Below are 26,518 nucleotides of genomic sequence, written 5' to 3'. Positions count from 1 at the left end.
GATAGTGTGAAATATTGTTGGGCAGTCTCTAATTATGGTATTTCCATTTTTAATTCTTCATCATCAAATTCTTCATCTTCTTGATTTGAGTCAGTTTCATTAGAATGAATAACAACTTCTGGATGAGTTGATACCTTTGAGGTAGCGGGGATATTACTCTCGCCATGATTTGTTGGTTCTTCAACCTATGCTTCATCTTGATGAGGAATTTCACCGTCTTCTGGTTCCTTTTCTTTCTCAGTCTCCTTAGTAGATTGCTGCTCTGACTCTTTTGTGGTTGTCTCCTGCATTGCTGAAGACGACTCACCTTTTTTAGACCCCTTAATTGTGAATTTGATTTTGGGTCATTTTCGCTTAGATTGTGTCATAGGGGCTGAGGATGGTGCTTGCTGATCTTCTTTTCTTTTGGTCCTTGTTTTAGCCATAGCTGTTTTACCAATTGGACCATCACTATTGTCATCATCTTCAGAACTAGCAGGAAGGTGTTTCATTCTAAGATTTTTCTTCAACAACCATGCATTGGTATTTGCTAAAATGGGGGAAATTCTTTGAGTAATAGACTTACTCTCCTTCTTCAACCATTGCACTGGTGGGAGTGGAGAATCAACAATCTTCTTTTCATAATAGACTGGGTCTACTATGTCATCGGTATCCTCCATGGTCATTGGTATTTTAGCCAAATCTAGATTTTCAATTTGCTCTAAGGTAAGACGACTGAAATCTATTCTCCTTATGTCTTCTTCATCTTGACAATCTGCCCATACATCCTCAAACCTAAAAACATGGGTGTAGTTTCTTTTGAGCTTATTCTTCATGCCATGAAAATCAAAATTATTTCATTCTTTGAACCTCTTCATAGTATTCCATTGCATTTCCTCTTCTATGTTCTTGGCCTTGGGATTAGTCAAAACTGAATACCAACCAATAGATTCCAAGAACTTCAATCCAGTCTTATGGGCTTGTGATTGCTTTTCATGCACATAAATCCATTGTCGACATAGCTCCATGAGTATAATATTGTCAGATGGATATCTTGGTAGAATGAAAGGTTCTTCTAAGAAACATCCTATCAGGATGTAAGTGAATGTTGGGAACTCAAGAAAAACACATCCAAAATAAGAAACCTTGTTATATGTCGCCTCTGACAATCTCTTCTTCTACAAGTCTTTGTCAAACATACACTTCCATACAACAAAGAAAGCGTCATTAACTCTTCTGAAATGGTTCCCTTAATTATTGATTGTGAGTTGATTATAATAATTCCAGACAGGCACTAACCTCCTGTCACCTTTTGTAGATAAACCTAGATATTGCCTCATGGAAGAAGTTGCATATACCAGGTACGAGGTCATATAGAATATTGGAGTTGAGGAAAAATCAACTCTACAGCTGCCAAAGATCACCTGCATGCAAACCTATCACAGAAAGAGAGAAGCAAAAAAGCTATGGAGGCATGCATAGCTTTGCATGCATGTGATCTTTGGGAGTTGTAGAGTTGATTTTTCCTCAACTCCAATATGGTATCAGAGCTCCAGATCTGCATGCCCATGTTCTCTTCATGAGAGATTTTGGGCCTTGTTCTTCAGATCTGTGTATTCAGGGGTTTGTGCAATTGTTGTTTTTCTATTTCTGATGGTAGCTAATTTTTTGGTTCATTTTGGTGCCAAAAGGACCTCATACTTGGATTCAGAAGGCTGATTCCATGAATTTTGATATATAATTTGACCTATTTCAGTGACAAGGGCATATGGGCCATGATTTTTTATTGACATATTTTTCGAGGCACAAAAATCCGTACGGTTGTACCTGCAAATGCGTCAAAAAAAATTCATCAAAAAATAAATAAATAATATATTTTTTTTTTGCCCTCTTTATGCCTTAAAAGAGGGTTTTTTTCTTTTGGCCATAACGTGGGCATACGGAGGCATTTTTTGACAAATCTTATATCGTCGGAAATCTCTTTTTGAGCTCTATCCATATCTAGAGGTTTAAATTTTTTATTTTGCTTTTTTGATTGCATTTTTTTTCTATCAAAGCTAGAGGTTCATTTTTGCACTTCGGGAGACATAACTTGAGCATCCGTCCTCCATTTTTTGAAAACTTTATATTGTTGGTAAGCTTGTTCTGTGGTTTTTCCATTCATATGAGTTTTATTTCTAGATTCTTCTCCAGGTATATTTTATTCAATTTTTTGCTTTTCAGCACTCTGGTGAATTTTTTGGATGTTTCAGATCCTGGGATCTCTTTTTTTGAGTAGGATGTCTCATCTTTGGCTATTATTTTTGTTTCCTGTCTTCTGTCTCTTCTGATCATTTTAGCATTTTATTTATGCAAACACACAAGATAAAGTGCTATCATGCATTGTATACTTGGGATCTTGCACATCTTGTACCTTATTGTACATGAACTACTTATAAAGTGTCATGGAGGGGTTGATGTTTGCCTTTGTTTTCCATCTACCTTTGTCAAGTGAATGTTCCTTCCATGACATTAGCCTCATGATGTGTGTTAAGTGAGTGTTCCTTCCATGACACTATGTACTTTATCTGCACCTTCGATGTTCCCGGTTCTTCATCATGCAGTTCTTATTGGCTGTTTTTTTCAATGTACATGTCCCTCTCCCTTTTCAGCATTATGGGGAGGTTTGTCCTGTTGTTCTAATGCTTCCTTGGTTCGATTGATCAGCTCTTCAGGATTTGAATTTTTATGCCATATGTATCTTCGAGTTCAGTTGTTTGTTTTTGTTTGCCATCTGATTCGAGTAGTGTCATTTGAGGGCACTCATGCAAATTACAGTCTTCTTTACCTGGTCATGTTTTATTTCAGTGGAGGTTCTCTAGATCAGTAGTCACTCTTCGACAGTGTTTGTGGCTATTTCATTCTTCAGTGGTGTTCTTCATTCTCTTCTTCTTTATTCCTATCTTCTGGAACACTCTTGTTTGGAGGCTTCTTAGTCCTTCACTTGAGCTTTCATCTCTTCTTGGAGAGGAGTTTTGTTCCCACAGGGTTTTCTCCTTTTTCTCCACTTTACAAAGATTTTATTATACTTGGGTACCTCATTAGGCCTAGTTGTCAAGACCCATTATTGTTTTCCTACATTTTTTTCATGCTTTTTTAGTCCTTAGTTGTTTTTTAGCTACTCCCTAAGTTCATCTTAAGGGGGGTGTTAGAGTAATCTTTTATTAGCTAATAATTATTTATTTAATTATTATTCTATTATACTCTATGCTTAAGCTAAACTTAGGAACCTTATAATTCTTTAGGGTTTTCTCCTTTAGGATTTCGAGTTTCTTTTTATAAGGATTCTCTCTTTGTATTTTCATAACAACTGTAATTATTGAATTGCATTCTTGTTGCACAATCAATATCACTTTTCTTTTTTGGATCTCTAAATTCTGGCCTCCATAGTTATTTTGCTTCTCTCTTTCTATGACAAGTTTGCATGTAGGTGATCTTTGGGAGCTATAGAGTTGATTTTTCCTCAACTCTAATATAAAATTTCAATGTTACCTTAACCTCCTTCAATTGTGCGTAGAGTGCATCATTGATCTGCTCACCCCAATCAATCTTAGCAGCTCCTTTCCTGATTATATTCATATAATAGCACATCCAATTTTAGAAATAATCAGTCTTTCAAACCTTTCACCTGTGCCAACATGGTGACCATATCATTGTATTCCTCATTGAGGTCACTTACATGGAAATATTTAGGCCATCTTGAAGTAGTAGAATTTCTAGCAGCAGAGAGGTAAACTATATTAATTACTTTCTTGCATTTTACCTCATTTTTTCATAATATTCCTGAGCACTTTCTGGAGAAATGTCGGCCACTTCCTCGACTGGAGAACCCTTGAATATATTGTTAAAGAAAACATTGTCCAATGTCATAACCACATGTTGATCAGCATCCTTAACCTGTCTTGTATTTGGATCGAAATGATCTGCCACTGCTAGTACAAAGTTTGGATCATGAGCTAGGATGGGGAAGGAGGCATATTTGTGCAACTCGGATCTGATCGAGTTTGTCAGACGGGAAGGAGCTTTCTCAACTCGATCAATAAACTCCTGCATATTGACATGACCAATTTCTATGCCCTTGATCTCCTTGATGTTGGAATTTGTTGAGCTTTCTGGGTACATATTCAAGTATTTATCGTACTTGTACTTCATCTTCTTCGTTAATGACTTGCCTGGTGAGGATTCCAATTGACTTGAAGAAGGCTCTGATTTGTCGTGAGGGGGTCTTCACATTTTCAAATGACTACATTTAACACTGAGGATTAGCTTCTTTGATAGTCATCATCATCTAGAAAACCAAATTTTATCAACTGGATCAAAAATTTGGAGTCGGAATGGGCTTGGGAACAAAATTGGCGAAAATTGGCAAGTCGGGGAAAAAAGTCTGATCTACACCTTAGGAGTCAAAATTTGAAGTCCGATGTGCAGGGGTAAAACATTTTCCTTGCATATCGAACTTTAAAGTCCGATGTGCAAGTTGGGGAAAAGCCATCGGCACATCAGACTTTAAAGTCTGATGTGCAAGGGAAGGACCTTTCAAAGGATAAGCACATCGGACTTTAAAGTCCAATGTGCAAGGGAAGGAACAACGATTGGCATGTCGGGTTTTAAAACCCAACATGTCAATCAGACAAACCCACCTTACATATCAGACTATATGTGGGAGACATCTCAGTTTGTTAGCCTGCATGTCAGGATTTGAAACCCGACATGCAGGTGAAGGATAGGATGGACTAAGTGATCAAAAGGGCAATCGGACATTAAAGTTCGATGTGCCCTTGACCTCGAAGGAAAGGGTAAAAACAAAATTGAAGAACAAAGGGAAAAAATCAATATAAAAATCCGAAAAGAAAAGAAAACCCTACCTCAATCAATCTGATCAACGAAAATTCGATGAATCTGCAAGATAATCGAGAGCGAAATTGGAGGAAAGGAGCAGGAGGGCATGTGAGGAGGAGAAATTGCAAAATGAAATGAGGAACAAAAACCCAAATTTTAATAAATAACCCCAAAATTAACAATTAATGCCCTCATTAATTGTTAAGCACGCCATGCATGTCGGACTTTAAAGTCTGACATGCAAGATTAAACCTCTTGCAAGTTGGACTTTAAAGTCCGACATGCAAGACACTACAAAAAATCTGCACATCGGACTTTAAAGTCCGATGTGTAGAAGCAAAGACCCTACAGGTCGGACTTTAAAGTCCGATTTGCAGAGGCAAAACCAAAACATCGTACATCGAACTTTAAAGTCCGATGTGCAATTATTTCACTAGGGAAAACCCTGTAGGTTGGACTTTAAAGTCTGACCTGCAGGCAAAACTGCCAAAATAAAAGAACTTAAAAACAATAAAAAGAAAAAGAAAAAAGTAAAAGGAGCTAACCAACATAGTCGTTCAATCTCTCCCAAAAGACGTGAGGTACGAAACAGACCAGTTTCATAGGGTTGCCTCACGATTTTAGTAGTGCTGAAATTGAGGACAACACGATGGAGAGAAATATGAGGGGGGAGTGGTAGGAAATGTTAAGGGTAGCTGCTATGTGGAGAAAGAGGAGGGAATGGGATGTGTGGGGAAAGGGGGACATAAGGGATATAAATGATTGAAGAGGGAGATACATGGGGGGGAAAGAGGTTTAGGATGTGGGCGGTAGAAGGAGTTGGAGTTAGGATATGTTGGGGAATAAAGTGGAGTGGGAGGTATAAGGGGGTAATGAAAATGTAAAGGGGATGTAGGTTATAATGGGAGTTATAAGGGGCAAGGAAAAAGGGTAAGGGGGTAGGGTTGTAGGTTAGAATAGGGATAGGATATGGGTAGGCTAGGATGGGGGGTAGGTGATAAGATGGAAAGGGTAGGTTAATAGGTGTGTGGTAGAGGTAAGCTTAGGGAAATGAAGGAAGTAAGACTTATGGGATGTGGGTTAGAATAGGTGATTTTAGGGGAATAAAGGGGTAAAGGGGTAGGTATTGTGGAGGGGAGTGTGAGATATAAGGTATGAGGGGAAGGGAGATTCTAGGATAGAATATGGGTATGCCGAATAGAAGGGTGGCAGAGTGGGAGGATATTAGAAAGGGCGAATAGTAGAGGCTACCCCTACCCCTACCCCTACCCCTACCCCTACCCCACCCCAATAGAGCCCTACAATAACAACTATGATGGGGGGGAATAGCCCTACGGGGGTGGGTGGTCTAACTACAATCCCCTTATTCGCCTACCATAAACATTAACGGGGAAGCCCTAACAATAGCTTGGGCCCTACTTACTCAGTGGAAAGGAAGTTAGTGGAGGGAGGTGAGGTTGTAAGATGGAAGGGTAGGTTTAAGTTAATATGTGAAGGAGGTTAAGGCATGGGGTATGAAAGGTGGATAAAGGATAGAGGATAGGAAGGTAGGTGAGTTAGAAAGTATGGTAAATGGAAGTGAAGAGTGTTAGGGGAGGTGGAAATTGGAGGAAATGGAAATGGGAGTGATTGGGTTTGGGCACCCACTGATAGGATCGACAGAAGTGGAAGAGATTATGCCTTGGCTAGGCAAAGGGAATGTTAAACCTCACTTCATTTCAAAGAGAAAGACTTGGCCAAATCCTGAGCAACTATGAACAAAAGGTTAACAACAAAGACTCGACAACAACCAACTAAGCTAAGACAACTAACCTAGAAAGCGAAAAAGTGGGGGTTCCCATTTGGAATGGGGCGATGTGTGAATACATCACAACAGGATGTCACTCTTTCCACTTACCTTTCTTTTTGTGAATATGCATTACACTATTTTGGAAATGATAATATAGATCCTCATCCATTAAAAAATAATTATAATGGTAAAATTAATAGACCTGTTGTAGGGTCCTCCAAGCCTAGAGTAAGGAGTTTGAAGCGTAGATACATTGATTTGGCCTTGTGGCCATCAATGAGTGTTGACCCAATAGGAGATGTCTTGAGACTGAAAATTTTGGAAGTGTGGCATTGTTGAGAGCCAACACTTAGGTGTGAACCCTGTCTTCACAAATTACGATCAATTGCCATGAAACCTGACCCTATCCTCATGGTGTTAGCTCAATTCATATTAGTTTTCCCAAGCCTAGAAGCCAAGTAATGTATCCAAGGCTGTCTAGAAGAATGGAGTGTATGATCATTGACTTTGTATGTTGAAACCATTATACATGCCCCTCCATTAAGGGTATTGAGGAAGATTGGGAATAGTGTGTTTTGGTGAAGAAACATGATGTGAGAAGTTTGATGTAGAGGCAAGGGTAGAACTCAGTATTTCATATTAGGATAGCAACCACATTGATTAAGCAATTCAAATAAGGTCTCTCCAATGTTTAGGATACATAAGGGCAACATTAGTCATGTAAGTATGCATGAGCATGGGAATGGATAGTTACTTTCCTTTTAGACTAACTTGGGTCTATGACTCTCTATAACTTAGGTCTATGTCATATGACTCTCAATGGGCATATCACCTACTCTAAATCACCACAAAGCCATTAGATTGTTTTGAGATGGAAAATAAGAGTTAAATGGTTTTGGTTCAATTTGCATAATTTCTATTTTCAAGTAATTTAATTTGGTATATTATACTGAAACATGATTTCATAACTAACATTTCAACTTCTATATAACTAGTTCTATAGCTCGACTTTTTTGCCCGTGAAGAAAGATCATGTCAGATAATATCAGCGAACAACAAAATAAGGAGACAATTGCTAGATTGTGGTCTAACTTGAAAAGAAAAGGTGATGGAAAATGTTATTGTCCCTGCAAAATTTGTAAGGGGTTAAAGACTAGAAGACTTCTAATCAAAACAACTAAGAAACATTGTAGGCTACATGGTCACATTCAAGGTGGACATGATTTCCATCCATTGGTAAGTTTTTCATTATATCGTTTTAACAATTTATATACATAAGAAATCACTTGATGATGAGATCATGATCATGGTTTATTTATGTTTATCAATTTTATATAGGTCGAGCACCTTGGAGCACATGATATGGATCAACACAACCCGAAGAATATGGTTTTCAAAGTGGAGGAACATGGAGGTGTGAATATCGAAGTTGAAGATAATGATCCCATGGAAGATGACGATCATGAGCCGCAAAACACAATTGAAGATGATGGTACAAATGCATTGATCCATGACACATTTAGTACTACCAAAGCTGATCATGATGATGAAGATGACCTTGATGTTTTTCATGATGTCCCTCTACTCGAGAAGGCATCTGAGGCCCTTTATGAAGGCTCCCAGACAACTCTTCTCTCTGATGTATTGTTGTTGGTGAACTTGAAGGTTATGAATGGTTTATCCAACATAACAATCTCACGTATGTTAAGGTATGTCATATATGTCATTATAGTTAATAAATGGTGAATCATGTTGTACCATTAATATTCTTTATATTAACAAATTATATATTTTGTTGTAGATTGATAGGTGAGTTTTTGTTACCACCATCAAATATTCTACCTTGCTCATACCGAGAATTATTTGCCATTATAAAAGATATTCGAATGGAGTATCAAGCAATAGATGCTTGTCCCAATGATCATATTATATATCACAAACAACATGAATTTCAAACTGACGACAACTAAACTTTGCACCAACGGCCAAATCGTCAGACCAACAACATCCTCGTCGGTGCAAAGTTTCTGGTAGCTGTCAGAATTCTAACGCCAACTGAAGAAACATCCGACAAGGATCCTATATGTCCGATGACACTTTTTTGTCAGATGGTCGTTGATGCATATTTGTGGGGGAGTGTCTGAATTCTGACATCCATCAGATGACATTTTTGGCCAGAGCGATCATGGCCGCCGTCAGAAGAGTTCACGATGTCATCGGAATTTAGACGTTAAATGGCATCATCAGAAAGTCCGACGATGAGTTTTCGACGACTTCATTTGTCGGCAGTCTAATGTAAAGTAGTCGAAAGTCCGACGATAGGCCATCAGAAATTAGCCCCAAATGTACTAGTGCTTCTTTTTAAGAATATCATTTGCAAACCAATCTAGCTTTATTTCTAACAACTACACTGGCTTCATTCAATTTGTTCCTAAATACCCATTCAGTACCAATAACGTTCTTTTTTTTAGGTCTAGGCACAAGTTCCCAAGTATTATTCTTTTCAATATGATCTCGTTCTTCTTCCATACTTCTCATCCAATTTTCATCTTTTCAAGATTCAACAACATCTTTAGGTTCAACTTCAGAAATCGAGCCTACTTCTTCAGCAACTAACCTTCTTCTAGTCATTACACCTTTATTCTTGTCACTAGTAATATGATTTTTAAAATGATTTAGTCTTACACACCTCAGAGTCTTGTGATAGTTCTGATTATCAAGTTCCTGCACTCCTTCACCACCATCAGCAACATTCAGGTTAACTGTCTCTACCGGATCATTATGCTTAGGTTCTTCAGTCTGAATAGGTGATAAAACAATATGTTGTCCATCATCATAACCACATGCTTTTATCTCTTTTCGAAGGTTCTCATCCACCTTTAGATTTGCACTCTCCACCATCTTTCTCAGTCTCTTGTTGTAGCACCGGTAGTCTTTTCTCTTTGTAGAATATCCCAAGAAAATTTCTTTATCACTTCTAGCATCAAGTTTTCCTATATCCTCATCTCTCTTAATATAACATTTTCTACCAAATACTCTGAAATATCTCACAATAGGAACATGACCAAATCATAGCTCATAAGGGGTCTCCCCGGTATCACCTTTGATATGAATTCTATTGAATATGTAAACAACAGTGCTAATGGCTTCTTTCTGTTGGTATTTTGGTATGGTTTTGTCATTGACGTCAACACCTACTAAAACACTAGCACTTTGGAGATCCAGTAGCATTCACCGACAAGCAAGTAACTATTGCACAGTTACTGGTATATGGTTCACCGGCAGGATATAATGTTCACTGACAGGATATAATGATCACCGACACTTGGAATGATATGGAAGACACTTGGTAATGTCGAAGACATTGTGTGGACACTTTGTTTTGAAAAATTAATCATTGGTATATTCATATTTACATATTTGTTGTTACCGGCAAATAGGTACAGGGTTACACCGACAGGTTTATCTTTTCCAGATCAGCATGACACGCTATAGAGATGATTTATTATTGTTGTAAATGCATTAAGCCGACATGTTGAATCGGTTATTGCATCGGATATTATATTGTTTACAAATGATTTTATTGTAATATCTTGTAGAGTCGACCTACTAAAATTGGTCTTAGGTTATGGTATAAATGTAAGATCTTATTTGTAAGATCGAATGTGGAATGCGAAAAAGGATTGTGAGAAGGTATATGCGAGATTAAGCAGAGGTATACACGAAGACATCATTTGAAGGTGAAGCTAGGTTTTTGTAGAAGCATATCAGCATTACACCGATACTGAATCCAGCATATAAAGATGCTATTTTGTGCAGTACATTCTTATTGGATTTAACCATCCAAATGTAGTCAGTGTGACTCCCATTGTGTGATTGAGTAGTGAGCTCTAGGTTGTTGGCCTTTCTGCATGTGCAGACCCCATTTATGTACACTTACTATCTGCAGCAGTATCATTCGATTGTGGGTAAGGTTTCCCACTGTGGTTTTTCCCCTTACAGGGTTTCCACGTACAAATATTGGTGATATGTGTTGTGGATGACTTTATGTTTGTGTTTCATGCATTAATCTTTACCAATATAGCAATTTACTGTTAACACTGTCTACCGGCATACTTAACTGGTTTACCGGTATTAAGCATTAAGTTGGTTTAATGGTTTTTTATTTGAATTTATTAGACAACTGATTCACCCCCCCGATCCCCCCCCCTCTTAGTTGTCTCCGAGACCTAACACTTTCCAGTAGATTTTCAAAATATTTGCTTCAATCAGCATAGTCCTTGCAACATCCAAGATAGTTATGTTCTTCCTCTCAACAACTCCATTTTGTTGAGGGGTTCTAGGAGCAGATAATTATCTTCTAATCTCATGCTTCTCACATTATGAATTGAACTCACCGGAACATAATTCTCCACCTCTATCAGATCTCAAACACTTCACCTTCAATCTAGACTCAGTCTCAACCTTTTCTTTGAATATATTGAACTTGTCGAACACTTCTTATTTCTCCTTCAAAAAGACAACCCACATCATCCTAAAATAGTCATCAATTAGTAGCATAAAATATCTATCACCCTACACACTTCTAACATTTGTAGGCCCACATAGGTCAGTAAGCACAAGATCTATCAATCCTTCTGATGTATACTATTTTCTTTTGTAAGAAATCCTTGTCTGCTTACCCAATTGACATTCCTTACATACCAGATTAGTAGGCTTAACAATCTTAGGCAGATCTCTAGCAGCATGTGTATAATTGATCTTAATCATTGAATCAAAATTTATATGACACATTCTCCTATGCCACAACCAACTCTCATCTATCTGAGCAATCAAACAAATTTTCTCACCAGCATTCAAATGAAAAATGTTACCTTCAGTCTTAGTTCCAGATGCAATCTCTATACCGGAGGCATTTAAGATCTTGCATTTTCCATCCTTGAATTGTAGATCATAACCTTTATTAACCATCTATCCAACACTTAAAATATTAAGCATCAAACATTCAACATACAAGACGTCATCAGTGTTATGCTTACCATCAAAAGAAATAGGACCTCTCCCACGGATCACACAGCTTTGTTATCTCCAAATCTAACTATTCCACCATCATATTTTTCCATACTCACAAATTTTATTTTATCACCGATCATATGATGTGAACAACCAATGTCAATTACCCATTCATCTTTCTCCTCAAATTTAGTAGCTAAAGCTTTTTCCTCAATACTACAACTAGTGGAGTGAACAAGTACAGGTCCATCTTCCTTAATGGCAAAAAATACAACTTCATCTCCTTTTGATTCTTCATCTATAATACCTTCATCAACAACATAATAACAGTTCTTCTAATTTCTATACTTTCGGTTAGGCTTGTAAGGCTTGTCATACTTCTCATGATTTTCATATCTATCATTCCTATCATGCTTATCAAACTTATCATGCCTATCATACTTAGACATTCTCTCTGGGCATCTAGAAGAAAAATGTCCTATCTTATTACAAGAGAAACATTTCAAAGGCAACTTTCCATCATACTTACCGGCTCCTTTAGGCAATCTTCAAGCAATCATTGCTTCAAGTTCATGCAAATCCCTTTCTTGCTCTTCCATCTCTCTTCTCTCTTTTTCATATCTAGATATTCTGCACTCATCAGGATCATATTCCTACTTACCAAATACAGATGTAGATGCTCTAAATGTTGTCTCAGATTTCTATTTGATTCTCCAAATTCACTCAGCTCAAATGCAACAAGCTTTCCAACCAGCATATCTCGTCACTGTAGTCACACTCTGGATCTCATCAATAGCAGCATTCTTATGTTTATAGGCAGGAGGCAGAGATATCAGCACTTTAGCAACAATTTCATCTTCCTCAATGGTTCCACCGGCACATCTGATACCTAGGACAAGGTCATTCACCTTAGCCATGAAAGAGTGTATGTTCTCATCATCTCCCATCTTCAACATCTCATATTTTCCTTTTAAACTCTGCAACTTAGCAACCTTCACCTATTTATCACTTTCATACAGAATCTCAAGCTTTACCCAGATCTCATATGCGGTCTATAGTCCCATTACATTTGTCATCTTTGAATCAGTCAGGGCACTAAGAAATGCTTCCTTCGCTCTAATATTATGTTCAACTTCTTTGATCTCATCAAAATAGACGGTCCATTCGGAGGAATGGTGTAAGCATTCTTCGGAATCTTCCAATAATCTTCACCAAGGCATTTCAAGTGCACTTTCATCTAGTCCTTCCATATAGCATACACTAGTACAAAAATAACAGTATACGACTAAAAAAACTACCAAAATTTGTAGATAAATGACTGAATTTGATCACGTGACCATTGGTAGTTTATTGTCGATCATAAATCGTTTTGTTCACATGACCACTGGTTGTTTTGATTGATCAATTTGGTCATCGATTTTGGTCATCGATTTAGTCCTTAATTTAGTCACTAATTTAGTCATTAATTTGGTCATTAATTATTGTTATCTGGTCATTAATTTAATCATGATAGTCACTAATTTAGTCATATATTTAGTCACTAATTTAGTCATTGATTGTTGTTATCTAGTCATTTATTTAGTCATGATAGACACTAATTTAGTCATATATTTAGTCACTACTTTAGTCATATATTTAATCATTAATTTAGTTATTGATTGTTGTTATATGGTCATTTATTTAGTCATATATTTAGTCGTAAATTTTGCTACAACTAAATTTGGTGGCCTATTACAACCCTTACACATTGCATTTAAAGAAAGGTACACAAATTTTTTTTACAAGTTTTTTTATTTTCCACGTTATCGTTTAAAAGTCAGTGTGTATTTCTCATATGCAAGTATTTCAAAGAAAGAACAACAAAAGATTGCATATAAATAGCTTTTTATTATAAGAAATGTGTAAGGTGTTCCACACAAGCCGTGGGAATAGCTGACTGGACTATATATAAACAAATATTTTCATAAAAATATGAAAATAAACTATATTACAAAAGAAAGGAATGAACATGAAAGTAAGGTGATCGGTAATTGCCTAGAATGATGAGCTCAACTGGAAGGAGTTGTGAAATTTCAGCTATCCATCTACTCCAACTTCTTCCGCTTCCATTTCAAGAGTACCTGCAAGATAATTTATAGTTGAGTTAGAGCAATGAGGATTATCATACTTTCATGATAATCCATCTGCTTATAAGATACCAAAATATATGCCTACAGCTATTAGTGAGTCAAATTCAGAAACAAGGAATCAATGCAAAGAGTATGACATGAGATAACAACAAATATCATGTTTTATCTAACATGTTTGTTTCATGTGCAAATACAGGGATCAAATGGTATCTACAAAGAAAAAGTTTGAACAGGGTAAGGACAAAGAAGTCCTTAGCAAAAGACAACAAAAGATGGAGATCAAAGCACAAAGAAGCAATCAAAATCAATTTTGACAGTCATAATTAGACATCAAGAGTTAAAGAAGCTTTAACAACAAAGGGTAATTAATGACAGTGAAAGAAAATGGAGAACTCTCTGATGGAGGAAGAATGGTCTATTGATACCACTGATAAAGCCACTCTATAGTGCATTAATAGTGATGCAAAGACCACATTCCTTGGGGAAATGATCTCATAAAGTAGTCTAATTTTGTCAAAAGAGCAGTGATAAATCTTCCCTTACATTTTGATCCAGTTAGCATGCCATAGAGATGAAAATATGTAGTCCTTGTAATTATCAAAGGGATATTCCCCATGTTAAGAATAGAAGCCTTGAGGAGTGTAGCACTTAAAGGCATAAATACAGTTGGCATTAACAGAGATAAAGCTTGTAGCATTTAATAAAAGATAGCAGCTTAAGATCAATAGATACTTATATTTCAAGATGATAGTAAATGAATGATAAGACTTGAGCTTGTAGCAGAAAACACAAAGACAGTACCCAGCAAATATAGATGATAAAACTCATCATGAAGGAGCAACTTTAGTTTGTGATCATGTTCTCATACCAAATACATTGCATGTTGTTTGGTCATTTTGTGGCAAAGAATTTACCAAAAGACAATGGTATTATACAGATCAAGCATGGGTAAAGAACATTGTATAGGACAATCATTTAGAAAGTAGGGATTTTCATAGAAAAAGAATATCATTCATCACAAAAGCCACAGTGAGCAGCTACGGGGAAAAAGTCCAAGGCATGAAGTAAAATAACAGTCCATTAGTTTGAATAGTTCCTATGCAATTCAATGACACATGCATTTTGAAAAGCTATAAGAAAAGTATTTATTCTTACTGTTTATAAATTAGTGTTAAAATCATCAGTTACACAAGAGTTACCTGTAGTGTGATGATGACAACATTTGGTGGTAGTTCATACCCTTTTGCCAATGCTAAAAATTGAGGTTCCTTAATCTGACTTTCATCCTACAATATGAATGTTAAAATAATTTCTCAGTTCCTTTGGTCTTGTATGAAACAATTACAATCCATGTGCAAGGTAGCTTGAAAAGCATATAATGTATCTGATGTATTCCTATTGTAAATTTGTGTTTTAAATCCATCTTCTAGACTGATATTTTGGAAATATTTAAAATTACCTTTATCAGTAGAAATATAAGAAAATTAAGGATTGTTGTTATTCAGCACTGCATAAATAAAATGTAGGAAATATTAGCAAAGGGAACGAACCAAGAGAAAGGCCTAACCTCTTTTGTGGGTAATCACATCTAGAATTATTGCCAAATTGTCACACTCAACTCCCATTCGCACCTGCAATCTTCCTCAACTCTACTTGCCAATAGTTTGGTTGAACCACTTCTCTATATCTCCCTACTTCATGCTTTGGCAGAGGCCGGTTACACTTTACCATACACAGGGAGGATGTGACAATGACAGTGGAAGTCAGTTTTACACATGCCCATTTATATTTGCTTTGAATAGCCCTTTCAAAGAATCCATTTTGTTCATATCTTGTGATCATTGTACTCCATCAGACCACATTTCATCAAAACATTATGTCAAACAAATCGCGTGCTTTGATTGCTCCCACATTTTGCATACAGGTCTACCAGAGCAGCTGCAGCTACCACATTTTATGGCCAGGATTGTCTCTTCTTTATGCTTTTTCCAAAAAAAAGTCCTCTCTTCTTAATGCTTTTTTCAGTGTTCAAGGGAAGTGCATGTTTTGGCCTCCTCCTTGAGTTAATATGAAGTTGACCATGAATAGTAAGCTACTAACAATATTATGTATACATGAAAAATATAATATAAATACCTTGTAAATCAGGTCTTCCACCATAGTGCACATCTTCTGGGTTTAACAAAAGATTATCAGTGGATCCAGTCTCCTCCAAAGATGCCACTTCCCTGGTTTCTCTATTCACTTTAGAAGTCTTGAATTTCCAGCATGCCAACAATGACGCTGCAATAGCTATTCCTATTGTCACTGTTGAAAAAATAAACAAACTCCTGGCCCATTGAGGGTATTTCTTGTAAGAATTATGGTTCTTGGGATATACAAAAAGACTGTTGAAGAACCCAAGGAGGAGGAGGACTGCAATAAATGCCATTACTGTCAATGTTTCTCTCCACAATTTGCTTTCATTCCCAAGAAGAGGAGAAATTCTTAATCCCTTTACCTCAAAATACATTGTCTTAAACTCACAGTTTGTAGCCAAATGTCCACTAGCTTGTGTTGGAGTTGCACAACCAGATTTGGGTGGATGACCTTCTTGTGTAACAAAGTCTGAACCTAAAAAAATTCATCTATGGGCAAGTCTAACTGGTGTAGCAATGAAGGCGAGATGATATTTAACATGGATAGATCTTCTGACTTCTTGACAACAAATATTAACAGTACTTTTGGAACAGAATGATTGTGGATTTTATGTTAGAGAATTTCTTGCAGTATGCTTATAAATGGGGTCATTCCACTTCCTCCAGCAATCAGGATTAGGTTATCATATCTGGATTGACAATAACCCAGATTCTAATTAATTTCAAAAAGAAAATCAACATCAACTACTCTACTACTAAATTTGAGACCATGAAACAAAGCATGGAGAAATTTTAATATTGCAACAAGCAAAAAGAGTAGCCCAAGCAAGTTAATCTGGTGTCAAAATGGTAGTTTGAACAAGCAAACACATTTATATAGGTAAGGAAATCTGATTAGGCCGAAAGCACCTTGAATGTCTTCTTTAGCTGATAAAAGTTTAAAGAGAAAATACCTCAAAAAGTAGTTAGAGTTTGGGCCATAGGGGCCTTCAACAGCTGCCAAAATACTAGTGGAGCTGCTTTTCAAAAGGTGTGAATCATAAATTAGATTGTAAAGCTATTGGGTCCACTCTCCTTGACACTTAATCATAACTGAAATCTGGTCCTCATGCACACTTGGGCTGGATGTTATTGAAAATGCATGCCACTGCAGATGTGATATTATAGGAATGCTGAGAAATATTGCACTTGTTGAACTATATTTCAGACCTGCAAAAACAAAATCTTTAGTTACTATTGGGTGACAGTGTGATTACAATCCTATTCTCTTTTTACCGTATTTCCTATTTATTTTGTTCATTATGTGAAGAGTTCATATATTCAATCCAATCAATACCAATAACTAGATTTTCATTGTCCCTAAACAATTCAGAGCCTACGGTATCTGATGTACATTATGTTTACCTGGGTGTTTTGGCAGAGTAAGCTCAATTGATTTGCAGGGTAATATTTTAGCTGAGAGAACTTCTACAGTTATTCTCGATTGAATAAACCTGAAAAACCTGTCAAGAAGGAAGAGAAAAATATCGGCCAATACTGTGCAAAAATGCCTATCATCAATGTGCATAAGAAAAAAGGTGATGAAGATGACATAAAGATGGTGAGTGTAATAGAATAGCTCAAAGAATTTTCGCCTTATTGGTTGAATTGAGGTCATCCACATAATCACCCATAAAGAAAAAGTAATCACTCCCGCAAAATTGACACGCCCTGTTCAATCCCATCTGGATAACACTTAGAGAGGATAGAGCTGTGGTAGAGAAAAACATATTTGATAATAGTTTAGAAGAGATGAAAAATGACACTGCAAAATGATTGTGATAGCTCAAGACCCATAGCAGCAACATCATTTGATAGTGAATAATTAAATTCATAGCCACTAAAATCAGATAAAGTTATAATCAAGGTCTTAAAATAATGAATGCAAGAGGTATAAAAGAAATAGCCTTATTACAAGTACTTTTTCCAAAACCAAATAAAGAGTAATTTAAAGGGTAGATTGTTAAAGGTAGGGATATAAATTATTATTGCAGTATTAGGAGCCATGTGCAGAGAATTGACAACTAGGGCAGTCACATAATTCTACACAGTGAAAGTAAAGATTGCAGCCTGTACCACCTGTAACAAGAAATAGAAAATGATACTATAGCTGATGTATTCACTATTAAGCACCTTTTAAAGATAAATGATGATAAAATCATAACCTAATGGTAGATGATAAGTATATGATGGCCTATAACATAAGACCTGGTTTGTTGCATTCAAAGATGAGAGAGGAGACAATGACAAGTGCTTCAAAATAGCGACAAGAGCAGAATCCATGAGTTGAGGCTCTTATTTTGATATTCTGAATCTAATACAACTTTATTTTGATTTCATTCATATTCAATATATTTTTGACACTTATATTGGCACTAAGTAAAAATTACAGTTTAACCTAGGAAATAAATACAACCTCTACTATGGAAAACATGATTCATGATAAAAAAAAATAACAGCAGTGATCTCTAAAATAAGAAAGAGGAATAACTTACAACTTTTAGTATATCTTTAAGTGGAGGATAGTCATCCCATGAATGAATTTTAGGCTCATATCCACTGTATTTGTATGCTAGCAAGCCATCTTTGGAGTTATTTCCACCTAGTTTTAGCCCTGATTTGTTGCAAACGTGTCTAGTCCTAATGCAAACTTGTGCAAATCTGATTTCATATTTCAAAACCAGACCTAAGCAAGCACAACAAAGTGTATTTCCAAATTTACATTTCTTGATTTTTTGATAATATTTCCATATTTAAAAGGTTCTAGGGGTTTGATTAAATAAATGGCAATAATTCCATCAATAGATTTAAATAAAAAGAGGCACCTTTCAAATAAGCTTAGTCACTGAGTATACCATAAAAAAAAAGTGACATCAAATTGCATTTGCCATCATATGCATTTTTTATGAGCATTAAGAGATATTTACAATATATTGCATACCTCTTGAATAATTTACAATAGTTAAGGCATATAAATAAAATTTAAGGTCAATAATAACAATTTACATTATCACAAAAGTATAAGAAACAATATACAAAAACGGTCATATTCTGCAGAGCAGTCTTATCTTTGTAATGACTGCTATTTGTGTGATATACTGACTGTAACAAGGTACTGGTGCAATGAGAGCTGCAACAATGGTGGCTTCTCTTTAATGTGCATGAGGATTGTATGCCACCATCTCTTATGTCCTAAGTCTTATGACTGATAATTTCATCATCCTTTCTTGTGACTGTCTTCTCATTCTGTATTAGTTGTGTATGGGTTTTGGTCAATATGTTACTTGAGTGGACTGTATATAGTAGCCAATCATCATTGTTTACTGTTCCTTTCTCTTATTGTGAAGGCCTTTGGACTGTAGGATTTTCTTTGAACACTGTCTTTTACCTCTTTGGCCTACAACATTCTATATTTTTCCTTTTATGGCGTGCCATTGAGATATGACTGTGACCTTGATCTTGAAACACTGTTATCACATGCTTGGTATGGATAGTTATCCTGGAAGGATGTTATGGCATCTAACTTTTGACAATTGAATGGATCTCTAGATGTTTGATCAAACCCTAGTCACATGATTTTTATTCATTCACTATATTTCTTTACCAGTGATAGCCCTTTGTGACTTTGTTTGGTCACATGACTGGTCTGTGATTGTATTTGCTCTGAGCTAAATGATAGAAAAACACTGTATAGGTTGTTTTCCCTTTTGAAGTTCTGTAATATATTCTTGTATCCATCCTTCAAGGGTCACTCTAATTAGTAACTAATGAAAAAATCTACTATCCTCAAACCGTGCTCTTTCATTGCATTTATATGAGACCTTCAACCCTTGATTTGTATCTATGTTCTAATTCTTCAATAGAGTCTTGTTCACAAAGCTTGAATACATTGTCCTCCAACCTGTTAACTGTCCATAATGCCACGAAGACTTCTTTGTATTGGCAGCAACCTCCTCTATCACTATATCTCACTATCAAACACTTATAAAATCTTCTATTCATACTGCTTATTGTTTGTTCAATGTAATGTTTCATTTGGATCCATTATGCCCTATCAAAACCTAATACTAAGATATTTTATCTTCCCCTTTTCATTGTGAAAGCATCTTTGGGTTGTCTTCATTTTATTGACTGCAACAACACTGAATACTCTCTCTGCATTTTTTCTTCTTGACAAAGTTGTTCGGTGATTGATCTATCATGACCTCTGTCAAGCTTCTAATAACGCATACACCTCTAATGCAATCTTTTGAAGTCCAACAATTATCTACGTCTTGGGTTTCATCTTTGACAATGATTGAGGATTGATTGACTGCATTTTTATCTTTACTGACTGTTATAACCTTTGTGAGACTGTCTTTGAGACTTTTTGTCTTGCATGGTCACTGTGTTTTTGATATAACAGTCCTTATGATTGCCTTGATCATTTTTCATTCTATTGATGCTCTGAGACAAACCTTTTTGAGTTCTCTCTACCTATTGCTTTACTCATAGCACTGTGATCTTAATTTTATGAATCTAGTGTTTTGTGTTATTGTCACAACTGTAGCTGGTGGCAACAATCGTTATTCATTATACCTTCATGAAATGATCTTTATCATGCACCTCTATGACTATGAAAGGCATATTGTACTCTATCACATCTTTAGTATCATCAAACTATGGTCGTTCTATACTTCATAACCCTGCTCTAGGGTTAGATATTGCCTTTTGACTCATGATTATGTCACTGAGACTGTCTTTTTGACTAGTAAAGGACTGCAAACTTCTTTTGCTGCTCCAAGTCTGCAATAGTGCTCTTTTCATTGTGAATGAAGGCTATTGTATATGCCTTTGATCTTTTATTAAAATTCTTACCACTGGTCGGTGACTATAAAATGAAAGACTATGGATTAAACCTGCAACTACTTTTGGTCTTTGATTTGGCTTTGACAAAGTCTTTGATAAGCCTTGCACCTTGTCTTTTCATTGTATGATTGGTTGAAGTTGTCACTGAGATTTGATTTGTGACTGAATGCTTATGAAGGTTCCTTAGACTATTGTTCATTAGCATCACATATATAACACTGTGCCCCAATTTGAAAGAAAAGGCTCATTGACTGTGCTTCTTCATTTTGACTGAAAAACTTACTGTTTTGTGTTGTCCAACTCTTTCCTCCATTTGTGTCCCCTGTGACATGGTCTGCTACAACATTTCACGTTGTCAAATCTGGGACTAAGCAATACTCTTTGGACTGTATTGTGATGTTCATATGTCATTGATAGTATAGCAAATGTGATCATCTCTTCTTTATGATTTTTCCAACAAAAAGTCCTCTCTTCTTTATGGTTTTTTCAGTGTTCAAGAGAAGTGCAAGTTCTGGCCTCCTCCTCGAGTTTTATGGGTTTTTCATGCCCTCGAATTACCCCAAAATAATATTTTTAATGTTGTTTTCTCAACTACCTGCCATTTCCATGCTAGGAAAAATGGTCGCCATTCCATATTAATGGTACGGATGCCACCTCACACAACATATTGTCCATTGTTATTGATGATGGGAAAAATCGCCCAAATTTACTCTACCTACAAGTTTGTCTCATGACATTCTTATCATATCATGCAAGTAATAAATCATTGTTTGTAATAATTGTGACATGCAAATAACAATGAAAATTATTATTAATTTCTGGTGATTTGTAAAAGGTGAATACCCAGCCGTATTCTCTTAAATCAAATACCTAGATGAATCTTGAATCATCTAAATTATTGTTAAGCAAGAAATTCATGGAAGGGATTGGTTGGAAAATAAAGGTCTTTTGGAGCACATTAGTACAACTAAGGACACAACATACTATCTTTGGTACATGATTAGGTGAGTGCCTGTCTCTTTCATTCAGGCATTCTAAATGATTGAAATGCATTAAAGCTGAAAAACTTCTCTATAAATATATTTAAAATTTTATGTCTTCATTACTTTAAGCATTTGATGCAACCAATAATTCATGACGTGCTATTTAATGCAAAAGCACAGTTCAGTAAACATATTTCTTTTGAGTAAAAAATTAATCTTTAGTTAGGGCTGCAAAAGCTTTTAACGTTGTCAATGAGAAAACAACCATAGATTATGTTTAACAGGAATTCAAAATTCTCACTTTTTTTGTATAGGGAAACATTTACAGAATATGTTTTCCTATTAGGCTATTTAGTATTTGTGAATAAAAAGACTGTATTTCCAGATGCTTTTGTGTATCTTACTTCTTGTGTGTATGTTTTCTAACCCGTGTGTTTATATTCTGCTAGTTTCTCTCCACTCAGACTCTGGAGAGTTACCATCTGCAACTTTGTTTCTAAAACTATTTCTGATGTTCATCTATCCTAAGATGTAATTTTTAATTCTCAGCTTGAAATTGGATGATTCCAGCTCTGAACTAACTGACCCCAGCTGCAATCTCTTAGTCCTGAACACTTGACTTTCAAAATTTATAAGTTTAGCTGTACACAACATCAAAATTCAAGTAGAAACATTCATATGATGCATCAAATTTGAGATTCAGTGTTCAACATTCATTGATTTAAGTATAGAAGCAACAAAAAACTAAAAAAATTTCCATTTTCAGTAATATACGTATTTTTCATTTTTCTTTTAATTTTTTCTCCCCTTGTTCTGTAAATCTAAAAAAATATGTGGATGTCTAGATTTCTGGGGATTTAGGGCCTCCAAAAGGGTATTTTGGGGATAGGAAAACAAGATGATTACTCTAGATGTGATTCCTATATAAATTGTTCTTTTAATTTTGTACTGATGTGTGACTGATGACATCAAAGGAGTAATGGTTGATGCGACACAAATTGACATCCATAAAATTAAATGATGTGGTTGAACTCCATGTATGACGAGGCTTCAATTTTGAGGCATTACTCATGTAGTTGTATTGATATACCATGAATATTCTCTAGTCTCATTGCACAATTGTTGAGACCTCATGAATCTTCATCTCTTGAACTCAATTGTTTTGGTTTCCAATTGACCATAAAACTTCAACACTAGTGCCCCTGACATTAAGTTCATTTTTCTGAGATGCTTGTTGTGTCAGTATTTCTGCTGTGGTTGGATTACTTTGGTCATGTAGCATGCATTAGCCTTAGGCTCTTTTGATTTGTTCAAGTTTATTTCTCTGAAATTCTTGTTGTGCTAGTACTTATTTCGTGGTTGGATTACTTCGATCATCTAGGATGCATTAATCTTAGTCTCTTTTGATTTGTTCAAGTCCAAGTTGACAATGCCAAAATTAAAAGATTAGTAATGACCCGTGAATCCTATTGTATACATCGTACCATATGTCATATACAACATAGATACATAACTTTTTATTTTGATTTTAGAATACTGACAATGCCCAAACATAGATACAAAACTTTGGTGAAAATGCCCAAACATAAATTGAAGTATTTGTTAATGCATGATAGCTTCGGTAAGATAAATGATTGAATGAGAGATAAATGAAGTCTCTCATTCAATCATTTTTCATATCACAAAACTTTGGTGAAAATGCCCAAACATAAATTGAAGTATTTGTTAATGCATGATAGCTTCGGTAAGATAAATGATTGAATGAGAGATAAATGAAGTCTCTCATTCAATCATTTTTCATATCGATAAACCATCAAGAAAACATTAAGCTATTTTCATCTGATAATTATTCCTCTCTATATCAAATCTACTTAGTCAATCAATATCGATAGCATGGTATATCGGTGATCACTAATGGTTATTCGGGTTAACTATGTATTCCGATTCACATCGGATGTGTTCCCTCCCATAAACAAATAATTATCAAGTGCTTTTGGGTGGCAAAGTATGCACAGCTTGGGATGTATAACCTTTAGTTAGTGATCGGTGTCAATTAACATAGACACTGATCCCCATCGGTTAATATGCCATGCCAACCCCATAGTAAATACCGATTAGCATATACAGTATGTCACGTGAACCCCGATTAGTATCGGCCTGGTAATAAGTTAAACACCAGTTGATAACATATACCAAAGGGTGCGATCAAGTAGTGTCTTGATCGGTCATGTCCATAAGACTTGACCGGTCAAGGCACTACTTGATCCTCCCTCTTGCATATATGTATCATTTGATATTTGTGAAGAGGATATTGAAATCGAAAAATACTCCTCTCACCTGTCAAATAAAGAAGATAGTTAGATTCGTAATAGAGATAGAAAATTACATAGATATAGAGAATACATTAAGAATACATCTTGCATATTGAATTGTAAATTGAACATCATTTATAGTATTTACCTTCTGGGAAGGTTGGGATTCAAAATCATCTAATCTTTTGAAAAATAATATATAACATCTTTGACAGCAGAACAATACGCTAAAGACAGTAAAGCAACCCTCTGATCATACTAAAGGCAATCTAAGTTGTCCATGGTCACTATTATTTTTCAAGAATATGCTCAAATATTGGTCTAATTGACTTGGACAAGTAATCATATTGATCAATGGAAAGATAACCTTACTGATCTTTAAAGTTCCCAAAAGCACAAGGAATAATGACTCTCACCATCTAGACTTCCTATCTGAAATATAGGGTTTTGCACAATTGAACTAAATTTTGTCAAATCCTCATTGAATTTTGTCAAATGTTGTAGTTAAGATTGCCCTAGTAGACATGTATGTAAAATGTGGAAGCACAAATGTGTCACTTAAACTGTTGACATAATGCCTTCAAAGAAACGATTTGAATTATTGCAGGATGTGCACAAAATGGATCAGATTGATAGGCGTAAGACAATTCCATGAACTTTTCCAGGTTGTACAGGAGTTCTTGGGATATGTGTTGTATAAAAAAATGGATTCAGCTTACCAATACGTCATCCATTGAGTAGAAAGGAATGAATGTGAAAAGAAAAAGAGGCATCGATTGGTTGGAATAAAAGAAGAAATTGTCATGTTAGGAAGAGGAAGAGTTGCGATAAAGAAACAAATGAAATGGTTCGAAAGGGGCTTTGGAAAACAGTCACGACTGATAGGTTCCATTCCTCAAATTTAAATGCCAGAACAACTTCATCGATTTGGAGTCATCTGCAAGTCTTCTATAGAAGATGAAAAATTTGATGGAATATGAAATAAAGTAAAATACTTTGATAGATATAAAAGGCAATAGAATTTAGCCAAATAAATATAGATGGGTAAGGGCCCGCATAGTGAAGGTATCGATGAATATTATATGAGCATTAGCAAAAATCCAACGCAGGAAGAAGTAGCATGTAGGCATCAACTGAGCACATAGAGGTGTGAGAGTGAGAGGGAGAGAGAGGCCATTAAAAGGCCATATGTGTAATTTTGTGTTTGCTAAGAAATATGGATTTCTTTCTTGTTGCAATTGAAGATTGATTTATATGTAGGGTCTCTGCATTGTTAGTATTGTTCTATTTGACTTTGTGTTTGCAGGGAGAGGTATGTTTTTCGAACGCATCATAGAGTAACCAACGTGCAAAAACCCTAGATTTGATCATACAAAAAAAATAAAAGGGTTTCCCTTATTTTCCAAAGTAGTATAGGCTTTGCTTGAGCAATATATTACATACCTAGTGTTTTGTCAATTAAAGGAATTTGCAGGCAACAATGGCATCCTTTCAAAACTTAAAGATCTGAACCTTTATTTCTAGCACCCGGATCACAATGATTGACTGCAAAGCATTTGATTAACACATGCAAGGGGTTTCTCTTTCATTCATGAACTACTCTCATGAATAACTAAGCATATCTTTGTAAAATGGAGAGATTTTCACAAAAGATAAATGCTACAGACCTCGCATTAATAACTTCCATGTGCAAAAGGCGTCGAAATGAGACAACACATCCTTGAGACTCCCTTAAATTTTATTTCAATATCACCTTGATTGCTTCAACTGGACCCTCCTTTCTTTTAGCCACCATTGCAACTCCTAACTTCAGCAGGAACATGGTGTTCAGAAAAGACTACGATGTGAAGAAGTCTAACTAAAATTGCTAACTCAACTCGGGGTAACTAAATGTAGACCACACTTAGATCACAGGATTTATCTTGTTCAATTTCCCTACAAATATAGGATTGATGGTTACGTGGAAAGAATAGGATGATGAGTTTATATAGATTTTAATATTGCAAAGATAGTTCCAACTAGCCATCTAGATGAGACAAATTGCTTAACTATTATAGGAGAAGAGCACCAGTAGTTGAGCATGTATGAAATTTTGTGAGGGTTAATGATATTTTTTGTTTTAATAATAGAATAAATAAAAATTATTGTGTGAAATAATAAATATCAATTTTTGTATGTTTATATATTAATAATTACAATACATTGCATCAATAGTTGTGACTTGAAAGTTGTTATTGTTATGAAATGTATCATTAGTTATTAAAAGCAATCAATCATGTGATACCACATTAGCTGCACAAGAATAGGGGCCTCTTTTGTATACGTATTGGTTTCATTTTTGGGGGGGTATTTTGGACACCTTGGCAAAAAGCATACTGATGTGGCACTATACTTGATGATGTGGCCCTAA

General features: G+C 35.6%; 1 pseudogene; it reads right to left on the bottom strand.

The window, feature by feature from the left end:
- Nucleotides 1-13,526: 13,526 nt before the first annotated feature.
- Nucleotides 13,527-25,994, bottom strand: LOC131067436 (ferric reduction oxidase 8, mitochondrial-like; annotated as a pseudogene).
- Between the last annotated feature and the right edge of the window lie 524 nt (nt 25,995-26,518).

This window comes from Cryptomeria japonica, chromosome 5, assembly GCF_030272615.1.
Source record: "Cryptomeria japonica chromosome 5, Sugi_1.0, whole genome shotgun sequence".
In the NCBI taxonomy this organism is placed as follows: Eukaryota; Viridiplantae; Streptophyta; class Pinopsida; order Cupressales; family Cupressaceae; genus Cryptomeria; species Cryptomeria japonica.
Note: the sequence above shows the minus strand (reverse complement) of the source record. Positions and strands in the feature narration are given on the sequence as shown.